We start from the raw sequence: 12,576 nt of genomic DNA, 5'->3' as shown, positions 1-12,576 counted from the left end.
TACATGACAGTGGTGAATATGGGGGTTCCAGGGTGCTACTCTGAGGTAGAGTGTCACAGACAGGTCATGTTATCATAATGGGTGATGACAGACTCCCCAAAAAGTCCTCTATGGTGAGCTGAAACTCAGAAAGAGCAGGAAGGGTGATCATTGTGAACACTTCAAAAATACCATTAAGTTGAATGTCAACTCTTGTGGCATAAATATGGATAACTTCGAAGATACAGCCAAGGACAGACCTGAACGGAGAGCAACTGTGCATAAAGGTTGTATATACTTCAAAAAAGATAGATGCAAAAAACTGACCAAAAATAGGACCAAGAGTCATGCCAAGTCTTCAGTGGGAGCCTACACATTCCTATATGACATCTGTTCATGACCTTGCTGTACACAGATGGGGCTATATACAAAGCTATATGTATATACTTTTTAAAAAATAATCAAGGATGCTCATGGGTGTTCTTTTTATTGTAGAATCATAAATATTAAAATAAATATTTTATAAATAATGACAATCATGACACATAATTACAAAAGTTCATCTTAAGATTCAATCAACTTAAACTTTGCCAGATAGAATCATATTGTGTCACTTTTCCTTGCATACATTCTACTTCATGCGACTAACGATTTTCAAGTATCAGAAATGCGGATACTGCGATAAGAGTGAGTGTTTTCACATTAGTCAGCTGATACATGTGAGATTGTTAATAAAATTATCCCATCAAAACATAATCCAAACTATGGCCCTATGAACAAAAGGTACAGAATTTTTTTTTGCTGCATGACTGATTTCCTTTTAGCTCTTTAGGACTACGCCGTAACAAAGATGAGCATGGGGTCTAAAGTATGTTATTCAAGTGGCAAGCAAACTAGGAATATTAACATCTTGCTATTTCTGGATTTTACAGAAACTTTGTCTACTTTTAAAAAACAGTTTATAATAAAATTTTCTAGAAATGATAACACAGGATGCTAACTAACAGAAATGTGTGACATGTGGGGTCCTATGTGGGACATGTTTACTCAAGTATTGGTTCTAGTCTCTTACTTCGAAGAGATTTAAATTCAGAGAAATTGTTAAGAAATGCATCTTTTTTAATTAAAAAGATGATTTGCAAGAGGAATACTTTTGGCATGGAAGTGGGAGCTATGGATACATCTCCTTCAAAGATAAACTTGAATTCTAGATGTATCTGCTGTAAATTCAGCTGTTCCACTTCATAAGGAGTTGTGCATATTTTGTATGTGGTCTCCATATAAAAACATACCACCAAGTTGCAGAAATATTAGGTCCTAATGATTCTGTAACTCAGTTGAAACCACAGAATTTCTCCTGATTCTATTCTTTTAAACTGTGCAGACGTTTGATGCAAAATAAGATAGTAGTTCTGGCATGCTCAAAAGCTTTACAAACCTTTGTGAAGCTTTCAATGCCATGGTACAAGTTTCAGTTTTTTAATAAAATGCAAAACCAAGTCATTTTTTGTTGCCCACGGAGCTCTAATTGCAGGGAAAGGACAAAAGAGGAGGATGTGCCCTTCATAACATCAACGTGCTATCAGCGGAATGAGCCACAGCAGACTTTAGTGGGGCAGAGGGGGTGTATAATTTAGACTATACACTTCCTGATCTAAATTCACTCCGGAAACTCTACCCTGTTTTTGACATCTCAGATAAACCAAGTCATCTGGGTCGCCTTACTGGAGAAAACATGGAATTTTTTCAGTATTATCTAACGGTAATTAAAACAATGAAGAGCATACGTCTCTCACACAATAGGAGGAACAATGTGGCTTTATAGGGTAAAAGATGGGTAGAAAAGCAAGGGGAAATGACTGAGTCATACAGGAGGATGAATCATGTAGAATGGATGCTATACTTAAATACCCATATAAAGCAAATACACTCAATGTCAGGCAGATTAAACAAGAGGCTAGTCACAAGGCCAATATCAAATCTGAAGTATTATAATGCAACACTTTTGATGCTTTTATTGCATCATAGCCCATTTTATTTATATTAAATACCTTTAGACGATACAATTAGTTCAACAAAACACATATACATGCTGTAGACATAACAGAACTGGGATGCTACAGAACTTGAAGCCAACCTCTCAAGAAATCTTTAGCATTTTCTATATATGTCTATATATTATACACAAAAAGATAGGTTAAAAGAATGTTAAAGTTGTAAAGTCAAGCACTCCTAAATTAGTAAATGTTAGATTTAAAGTTGTGTGTGCAGACTTAATTTGGCTCCCTTGTGCATATGTGTTATCCTACAGTTTTATTTACATGACACCATGCTATTTTTTCCACAGGACCATTGCCTCATTCAGTGCACAGAGCGGATGGTCCTCTGGGGACAAATCAGGGCTGTGTAATAAGGAAGGCAGCTGAAATCAGGAGCAGTAATTGCAGAGATGAAGCACGATCAGTACAAATGGAATCTTCAGAAAATTTAGCTGCCAAACTAATAAGTATATGAGCATATGGGTCTTGTTTGTTTTTAATATGGGCAAAAAATGCATTTCCCCCCATCTCATTTTTGAAATTTCTGAATCCCTTGGGTGAAGCATTTATTTATTTTTAAAAAAAGAGTCATCCTGAGGCAGACACCTAGCAAGGTAAATTTAAGCCCAAGACGTTAAGTTTTCACAAAATTATAAGAATCTGAAATCGAGATCTTTTAATGGGTAGTGTCAGACAACTTTAAGTATAGATGGCACTACCAGCTCTACGTATTATAGACATATTGGGTATAAAAAATTCAAACATAGATGTGACTTGTGCATCTCCTCAAAAACTGTGTGTGTATAGATAACATTTGCCAGTTATCACAAACTCCAGTGGATTACAGCTGGTATTATAATGGCCCACCATTAAGGGCTCTTGATGTAGGAGGAACTCTGTAGAAAGGGGTGGGTATAAATCAGGTATATATCAACAAGGTCACTAATGAAGCTAATAATGACCAGAGTCTGATAACCAGCCACGCAGCTATAGCAGGGCTAAGAGCTGCTTCTCTGTGTGGATGTGGAATCATGAGATGAATCAACAGAAGCTATGGCAGATAGTTTTGGCTTGTGAGTCTGTCAGTCCTTGTAAAAGACAGAGGCAACATGGTCGTTTCTTGGACAGGACCTAGGTGCAAGGCCTGAGCTTTCTGCTAAAGGGAGTTTGCTGTTTGTTACCATTGCTGTTTCAGAAAACAAACAGATTACACAAAGAAAGCACCCTGACTCTGTCACCAAACAGGTGACTGGTCTGCATGGTCCTGAAAATCTGGCACCACTTGGCCAAAAGGTAACGGTATATTTTTCCTTTTCTTCTACATAAGATCGGCCATACTGGGTGGGAGCAAAGGTTCATCTAGTCCAGTATCCTGTCTTCTAACAGTGCTTCAGCGGAAATGAGCAGAACCGGTAATCATCAAATGATCCATCCCCTGTTGCCCATTCCCAGCTTCTGGCAAACAGACGCCATTAATGGACCTATCCTCAATGTATTTATCTAGTTCTTCTTTGAACCCTGCTACAGCCTTGGCCTTCACAACATCTTCTGGCAAAGAATTCCACAGGTTGACTGTGTTGTGTGAAGAAATAATTAAATATATTTTTAAAACCAAACCAAAACCTAAACATTAAAAAACGGTTATCTACCTTTTTGTAACTGTTGTTCTTCAAGATGTTGGCTCGTCTTTATTCCATTCTATTTCTAGGTGTATACAAACCCACGTATACAGTCGTCTGAGATTTTTACCTTAGCAATATCTGTAAGGTCAGCTATAGTGCCCCCTTGAGTGGCATGCTCATGTGTATATTAGGCGCTGCCAACTCTATGCCCTCTCAGTTCCTGCTTGCCCGCAACTCCGAGAGAGGAGGGCGAGTAATGGAATGGACATGAGCAACATATCTTGAAGAACAACAGTTACCTACCTTTTTGTAACTGTTTTTTCTTTTTCGAGTGCATGCTCATGTTAATTCCATTCTAGGTGACTCACAAGCAGTATCCTTGGAAGTGGGCTTGGAGTTCACAGTCTAGTGGCTTACAGTACTGCTTTACCGAAGACAGCATTTTCCCAGGCCTGCTGGGTAAGTGTGTAAAGGGACGTAAATGTGTGGATGGATGACCAGGTGGCTGCCCTACAGATGCCTGGTATAGGCACCTGGGTAGGAAAGCTGCCGAAGAGGCTTGTGCCCTGGTTGAATGGGCAGTTACAATCGCCAAAGCGATCATAGCAGAAGCGAATGCAGGCAGTGATCCAAGAAGAAATCCTTTCAGCGGACACCGGACGACCTTTCATCCTGTTGGCCACTGCAACAAACAATTGCGTTGACTTGCAGAATGGTCTATTCAATGTAGAAGGCTAGTGCCTTCCTGATGTCTAGGGAATGCAATCTATGCTCCTCCTCCGACTAATGTGGCTTTAGAAGAAAGACAGGCAAGTAAATGTCCTGGCCCGTATGAAACTGCGAGACCACCGTGGGCAGGAAAGCCGGATGGAAGACCATATAGGGTAGTTCCAAGGCAACTGCCCTAATCTCAGAGACCCAGCAGGCGGATGTTATCGCAACTAGGAACGCAACCTTCCAGGAAAAGAGAAGGAGAGAGCAGGAAGCCAGAGGCACGAGGGGGGCGGTCCTGTGAGCCATGACAACACAAGATTCAGGTACCATGGTGGAACGGGGTCTCTAACATGCGGGTAGAGGCGCTTGAGTCCCTCGAGGAACCTGGCAGTCATGTCCTGGGTGAAAACCGACCTACCATCGAGCAGCAGATGGAAGGCCAAAATAGCAGCTAAGTGGACCTTGATAGATGAAAGGGTCACCGACGGGGACAGAGCTTCAAAGGGAACCCCCTCCAACATCGATGCAGGATTCCGCCACCATTTGAGTGATGACAGTATGTGCCCGGGATCCTGACCATACGGTTCATATTGTATCTGTTGGGGACATAGACCGACGCCAGCCATGCCTGCAGGGGCCTGAGGTGGAGCCATGCGTGCCAGACCACGCAAATGCAGACCGCCATGTGGCCCAACAATTGCAGGCAATGTCAGCGTTGGTGAGAGGGTGGGCTTGCATGCACAAGATCAGGTCTGCCATGGCTTGTAACCAAGGCTCAGGAGGAAGGCTCTGGCCTGAGTAGAGTTGAGGACCGCTCCAATGAACTATATGCATTTTACAGGAATTAAGGTCCACTTTTTTTCTTGTTTATTAACAGCCCCAGACAGAACAATGGACTGTAAGAACTGCTAATGCTCTTGTGATTCAGTCTTAACTTTTCTATGAATCCTGAGTATTTGCTGCACATACTGTAAGGCCATTTGCTTTTTAAAATGAATTTTATTGTATGTGAAAGGCACTGAACTGAAACAACTGGAGAATTAAGTCAGAACTTGTACAGAACAGCACAGCAAAGGCTGTGGGAATGCTTGATGCTCCATATGGTCCTGCAAATGTATGTCAACCTCGATGTGGAGAAAACACCTCCAGAGCTTGGCTGTCAGGCTGAGAAAAAATCTTATTGCCCAGAAGCCTGGGACAAGTACAATTGCTATCTGACCAAGTAAAAGTGTTGGGGTTCCTGCCTACCTAACAAAGAAGATACAGGATCTCGGAGGCAGGCTTAATGACATCAAACAAGATAGCACTGACCAACCAGTCAAAGGGAAAAGTATCTAAAGGGGCTGAGTGGGAGCAGAGCAAAAGAGAATGGGTTGTATCAGTCTACAAAAAACTTGACAACAGCTAGGCTGCTGATGTACTGAGACAACTGCCTATCATGCTGATTAATATTGTCTCAGTGTTTCCAGACTGTCTCTATCCATCTGATTTCTCTGGTCTTAAAGTGTAAGTTCTATGGGGCAAGGACTATCTTTCTGTTCTGGGGTCCTGGTCCATAAATAAGACACCTACATGCTACAAAATGAAAATAATAGCAAGTTATAGTGGGAAGAGAAACCGCTGACTAGACAAGCAGAACTGAGCCTACAGGAGCTTTGGCAGCCAGGAAGGGGATATGCTTAGCTGATCTCAGCCACCCATGCAATGGCTTGGGAAGAAGGGGTGGGACCAAGGTAGAAGTGCACAGCTGAGTGTCTGTTGGAAACTGATAACTATTGGTGCGTGAATCAAATATTAGCCAATGTTTTATATTAAGAGTTCACTGATAAAGAGTTAATAAATGTTTACTAAAAGATGTTATAAGTATATTACAGACACCACCAATATGCATTATTGAGGATTATAAGCACAGCAGAAAATGGGGTTCTAGATTATTATCCATATATATAAGCAACCTATATTGACTTTTTGGGGCTCTATTGCAATCTGTAGCATTCAATTAACCTTTTATTAAAACATCTATTAATCATTTATTAACAATTTATAAATAGAACCTTAATATAAAATATTATCCAAATTACAATTGGGTGGGGGAAGAGGGAGGGATTGGTTTGGGGATTTTCTGCTACAGGGAGGTAGTGCAAAGACAATTATTTTTTATAGTAAAGCAAGCAACAATTTTAATTTTCCAGCCAAGTCAGAGAAGCCTGCAGAGCTAGGGTTACCATATTTCAACAATCAAAAAAGAGGACGGGAGGAGCCCCGCCCTAGCCCCGCCCCTGTCCTAGCCCCGCCCCTGTCCTGTCCTAGCCCCGCCCCTGTCCTAGCCCCGCCCCCGTCCTGTCCTAGCCCCGCCCCTGCCCCTTCCACTCCCTCCCACTTCCTGCCCCCTCAGAATCCCCAACCCTCCCCCCCACTCCTTGTCCCCTGACTGCCCCCCAGGATTCCACCCCCTCCCTAAGCCTCCCTGCCTCTTGTCCCCTGACTGCCTCCTCCTGAGACCTTCCCCACATCCTAACTGGCCCCCTAGGACCCTACCCCCTACCTGTCCCCTGACTGCCCCAACCCTTATCCACACCCCCACCCCCTGACAGCCCCCCCCCAGAACTCCTGACCCATCTAAACCCCTCTGCTCCCTGTCCCCTGACTGCCCCCTCCTGGGACCCCTGCTCCTAACTGCCCTCCAGAACCCCACCCCCTACCTAAGCCTCCCTGTTCCTTATCCCCTAACTGCCCCCTCCTGAGACCCCCCCAACCTGTACCCTGACTGCCCAAAACCTTACACCCCCAACCCCCAGACAGCCCCCCCAGAACTCCCAAACACCCCCCTGCTCCTTGTCCCCTAACTGCCCCCTCCTGAGACCCCCCCACCTGTACCCTGACTGCCCAAAACCTTACACCCCCAACCCCCAGACAGCCCCCCCAGAACTCCCAAACACCCCCCCCGCTCCTTGTCCCCTAACTGCCCCCTCCTGAGACCCCCCACCTGTACCCTGACTGCCCAAACCCTTACACCCCCAACCCCCAGACAGCCCCCCCCGAACTCCCTGACCCATCCAACCCTCCCCCCTGCTCCCTGTCTCTTGACTACCCCCCACCCCCAGAACCTCCCTGCCGCTTCTCTGGCCCCCGGCCCCCTTACTGTGCTGCAGAGCAGCGCGCTCAACAGCGGGGAAGGGCAGCAGGGTCGGAGCTCCAGACGAACAGCCGGCGATCTGTGAATGCAGGGCGGGGGGAGGGAGGGAGAGGAGGGGAGTGGTGTCAAGTTTCAGGAGAGAGGAAGGGGGAAGTGCAGGAAGGGCTCTGGCTGTCGGAGCCCCGGCTGCTCTGTAAGACGCGCGCACACTCTGCATGGGGGGGGGGGGGGGGCGGAGGAGGGGAAGTCCGGACATTGACAAATTCCCCCCGGACGCTATTTTTAACCCGAAAAAGCCGGACATGTCCGGGGGAATCCGGACGAATGGTAACCCTATGCAGAGCGACTTTTACAGCCTTGCAAACTTATTGTGACAGGACAGTATTTGAGGTGATTTGAAGATGGGGAGTAAGGTTTAAAACCTATAAGCTGCAGTCGAAGTTCAAAGGCAGTTTTTTGTTTTTTTTTTTTGCTAGAAAAGGAAAAGACAGTTTAAGTTCTAACCATGTTGGAGAAAGCTTTTTAGTGAAATAAACTACAATTTGATTACTTGCTACTGGAGCCAAACACAAATTGATTGTATTTTAGGCTGGCGAAGGCCTCTTCCTGACACTTCGTTACAGCTTTGCAATTGTGAATGTAGCTGCAGCTGCCAAGGCCAGTTTAGTTTGCAAATAAATCCTTGTCTTACATAGTATTTTCAACACATTCATATAAAAACAACTCTCACAGAGACTGTGTTGATTTTTAATTGAAAAATGTGTGGGGTTTGGGGAGTTTAATAAAATGAATCAGCTAAACAAAAACGAACCACTAATCAGCCTGAATCAGTAGAAGGTAATACTAAGCTAAGCTTTTTGATAAAGGTACACCTTTTGGAAGTCAGCTTTAAAACGGATTCCCTATGTCTACTTGATCACTCTGCTGCAGTGCAATGTATGTAAGCAGTAAAGGTATAATTTTATCCACAAGAAGCTTCTATTCGTAATATTGCATCACTATCTGTAAAATACAACATAAGGAGATGGCAAAGGTTTTTTGTACTGTTTTTGAACACCACTTACACAGCTGTTAAACAACAGGATTTCAGTTTGCAACTTGCAGGCCAAAAATGGCCTTAATCTTGGATCAAATTATACTAACCGCTAAGGGAGCAAAAGACTGTACAGAACCAACCTCGAAGTTTCTTAGAGAAGTGTCTCAGAAATGCATACAGAAAAGCTATTTCTCTTCTTGCTGATAGATCTAGTGACAAGATTCTAGATGAGAAAGAATTAGTGCACATAAGATTAGTGAAGCATAGTAAACCTTGTATTCTCTTTGCTGGCACAGGAAACTTGGAATCTGGGACAGTTGATGGTCTCTCATAAGGAATAAAAACAGCTTAAGGAATTACAGGGTACCAGGCAGATGAGCTCAAATCAAAACTGTTTGGGCCTACAGCTGGATTGTGCAAATTCTTCAAGTATGTTAAATGCTGTTATAAAAAGGACAGTGATCAATTGTTCTCCATGCCCACTGAAGATAGGGCAAGCAGTAAGGGGTTTAACCTGCAGCAAGGGATATTAGGTTAGATGTTATGAAAAACTTTATAACTATAAGGGTAGTTAAGCACTAGAATTGGCCTCTAAGGGAAGTCATGGAATCCTAAAAACAGGAGGCTTTTAAGACCAGGTTGGTCAAGTACCCATCAAGGATGGTCTAGGTTTACTTGGCCCTGCTTTAGGGCAGGGGGCTGGACTTGATGACTTCAAGGTCCTTTCCAGCCCTACGTTTCTATGATTTGGCTGCCATCCATACGGATCATATTGCAGAAGTAGAGCTGGAGCTGAGGTAGTCTCAGGCCTGCTCTACACCATACAGTTAGGTCGATGTAAGCTGCCTAATTATGTCAGTATCCACACTACAGCCTTGCTCTCGCTGGTTTAAGTGCTCTACTACACCAACATAATTCCATCTCCATGAGAGGTGTGGGGCTTATGCTGGTTTAGTGAGGGTGACACAGTGTCTGTGTAGACGCTGCATTCCTTACGTCGGCTATTGGCTGTTCTGTCAATTTCAAGGCAGGAGCCATGAAACTGAGAAGAATGCCAGAGGGCTAGAGACCAGCTGTCTCCCACTCCCCTGGAGAGCTGGATCCTGCTCCCGGCTGGGCAGCTGGACGCCGCTGTGAAGCTGTATGATGGAAATATAACCACTGATATAATTAATACTGCTACTGTTAGATAACTGCAACAAATCTTGTACAAAGTATGTCATGTAAGGTATCAATGGAAAAGTTACAATCCATCAAATATGATTATCCTGTTTGTATGCCTATATCATCTTTGTATCTAAAGATAAGAGTATCGGCTATGTACCAGTATTTCAAATGTGTTTGCTCCTGGGGTAACACCCACAAGGTATCAGAGGGGTAGCCGTGTTAGTCTGAATCTGTAAAAAGCAACAGAGGGTCCTGTGGCACCTTTAAGACTAACAGAAGTATTGGGAGCATAAGCTTTCGTGGGTAAGAACCTCACTTCTTCAGATGCCTCTGAAACACTGTTTAATTTCACTTTGCAGCTTCTCTCTACTCCCCTCTCCTGACCCACAAGCTACAATGGGAGCAAAGCTGCAATTAGCAAGTTCTCTGAGCACTCCACTCTTTTAACCCCTTTCTCAGCCCACTACTCTCACTACCCTGTCTCCCAATGCACCAAGCAAATCAACACAGCAGGAGAAAAAAATTGTGTGTGGTGAGAGAGAGAGAGAGAGAGAGAGAGAAAGCTCATTTTACTCATCCACCCAGAGACATGTTCATGTATAGCTCCTCCAGTCCCCCACTCCCGAAGACTTGCACAAATGGTAGCTTATCTGGCAGAACTGAAGATTTTAAAAAAGAATTACAGCAGGATTTTGAACGCAGAAGATATATTCCCCACCGATCATAATAGTTTTATGGATGCTGGAATTTCAGGCTGGTTTTACTTGACAATATTCTTTTAAACTCATTGCTGGGTACCTAATGCAATCAGACAACATTACTAGCAAGGTAAAAAAAAATAACTTACTTTTGTAGTCTTGGCAACTAGGAAAAGAAACAAATGTAGAAAAAGTAGAAAGGCCTGAGTCATCTAATGTGGGAGATGAAAAATTCAGACCATTTCTTCATGGAAGAATACACAAGTGTGTTTTGTTTCTCACTGCATGCACATTTATTTAATAAAAGTAATGGTTCTTTATTAAGTAAATAATATACAAGCAGATGCAGAGGTAAATGCTCAACATGATGAGCAGGGAATTAACTCCACAGCTCTCATTAGCATTACTTTTAAATTCACCTGAGCTCTTGTAGGCTAAACAGCCAATTTTCCTCCTCAAAGTCATAAATTATTGAAAATAACTTATAAAGAACGTGCTTACAGCTTCGTCCATCATAGGCTATGAGGTTATTTTCATAATAACTATACAACCCACGAGCCTCTACATACATTTTTTTAAATTCCAGAGAAAGGGGGCACAATGTGTGAGTAGAGGAATAGATTTATTGGAACATGTGTTCCTACACATAAGCAGAGCAAAGAATAGATGAGGGAGCACGCAGAAAAAAATCCAGAAGTGACATTGGTAGTTAAGGAGTTAATAGCTTCTTGAAAAGTGGACTGTCAGGAACTTCAGAGAGACCCAACACAGATAGGTGAATGGGCAATACAATGCCAAGTGAAATTCAATGTTCACAATGTGAAGTTATGCACACTACAGGGGAAAAAATTAAGTTACACAGAACCCTCACAGGGTTCTATATTAACTGTAGGAAAGGGACCTGAGTGTCAGTATACACAACTCAATGAAGACTTCAGCTCAATGTGCAGTTGTGGTCAAAAAAGCAAACAAGATTTTAGGATGCACAAGGAATAGGATGGAGAATATTAGAGAAAATATGTTATATAAATCAATGCTGCATCTCCAATGCTGTGTGCACCCATCTCAGGAAGGAGTTTGCAGAATTAGAGGAAGGGGTTCTGTGAGATGTGTTGCTCATGTTCATTTCATAATAGGTGTGTGTGCTCGCCACGTGCACCAGTGCCGGAAGTCTTTCCCTCAGCAGTATCTGCAGAGGACTGGCTCTGGCGCTCCCCGGAGTGGTGTGCAGATGCTGCAGCATAAGGGCCGCCGCCAGCTGCCCCCACCCTCAGTTCCTTCTTGCTGGAGACTCCGACAGTGGGGAAGGAGGACGGATCATGGAATGGACACGAGCAACACATCTCGAAGAACACCACTTACGGAAAAGGTAACAGTCTTTTCTTCTTCGCGTGCTTGCTCATGTCCATTCCACATTAGGTGACTCCCAAGCAGTACCCCTCGAGGTGGGTAGGAGTTCATGGACGTGTAGCTTGTAACACAGCTCTGCTGAACCCAAAGTTGCCTCTGACCTGCTGAGTGGTGGTGTAATGTGCCATGAATGTGTGAACCGAAGACCACGTTGTTGCTCTGCAAATATCCTGGATAGGAATGTGCGCCAGGAAGGCCACTGAGGACGCCTGAGCTCTGGTCAAGTGGGCCCTTACGATTGGCGGTGATGGGACCTGTGCCAGCTCGTGGTCTGGATGCAGGATGTGATCCATTTGGAAATCCTCTGCAAGGACACCGGAAGGCCCTTCATCCTGTCCGCTGTCATGATGAAGAGCTGGGTCGACTTGCGGAAAGGCTTGGTACGCTCCAGGTAAAACGCCAGGGCACGTCTGACGTCCAGGGCACATCTGACGTGCAGCCTCCTTTCCTCACTAGTCATGTGCAGCTTGGGACAAAACACCGTGAGGAAGATGTCCTGGTTAACCTGGAAGGAAGACACCACTTTTGGCAGAAAGGCCCGACGTGGTTGCAGCTGAACCTTGTCCTTGTAGAACACTGTATATGCTGGCTCTGATGTCAGGGCTTTAGTCTCTGAGACTCGTCTTACCGATGTTACCACTACAAGGAAGACGACCTTCGATGACAGGTGGGAAAGGGAGCAGGAGCCCAATGGCTCAAAGGGCAGGCCCATGAGCCTAGAAAGAACTAAGTTAAGGTCCCACTGTGGGACAGGAGCCCAGACCAGCAGGAAGCG

At 44.2% G+C, this 12,576-nt stretch overlaps 1 protein-coding gene across 4 annotated transcripts in view; it reads right to left on the bottom strand.

Moving 5' to 3' along the window:
• DOCK4 (dedicator of cytokinesis 4) overlaps positions 1–12,576 on the bottom strand; it is a 421,656-nt gene that overhangs the window by 162,305 nt on the left and 246,775 nt on the right. The window lies entirely within an intron of this gene.

The sequence above is a fragment of the Malaclemys terrapin genome, chromosome 1 (genome assembly GCF_027887155.1).
Source record: "Malaclemys terrapin pileata isolate rMalTer1 chromosome 1, rMalTer1.hap1, whole genome shotgun sequence".
Taxonomy (NCBI): domain Eukaryota; kingdom Metazoa; phylum Chordata; order Testudines; family Emydidae; genus Malaclemys; species Malaclemys terrapin.
The sequence above is the reverse complement of the archived record's forward strand: the minus strand, read 5'-3'. Positions and strand labels throughout refer to the sequence as shown.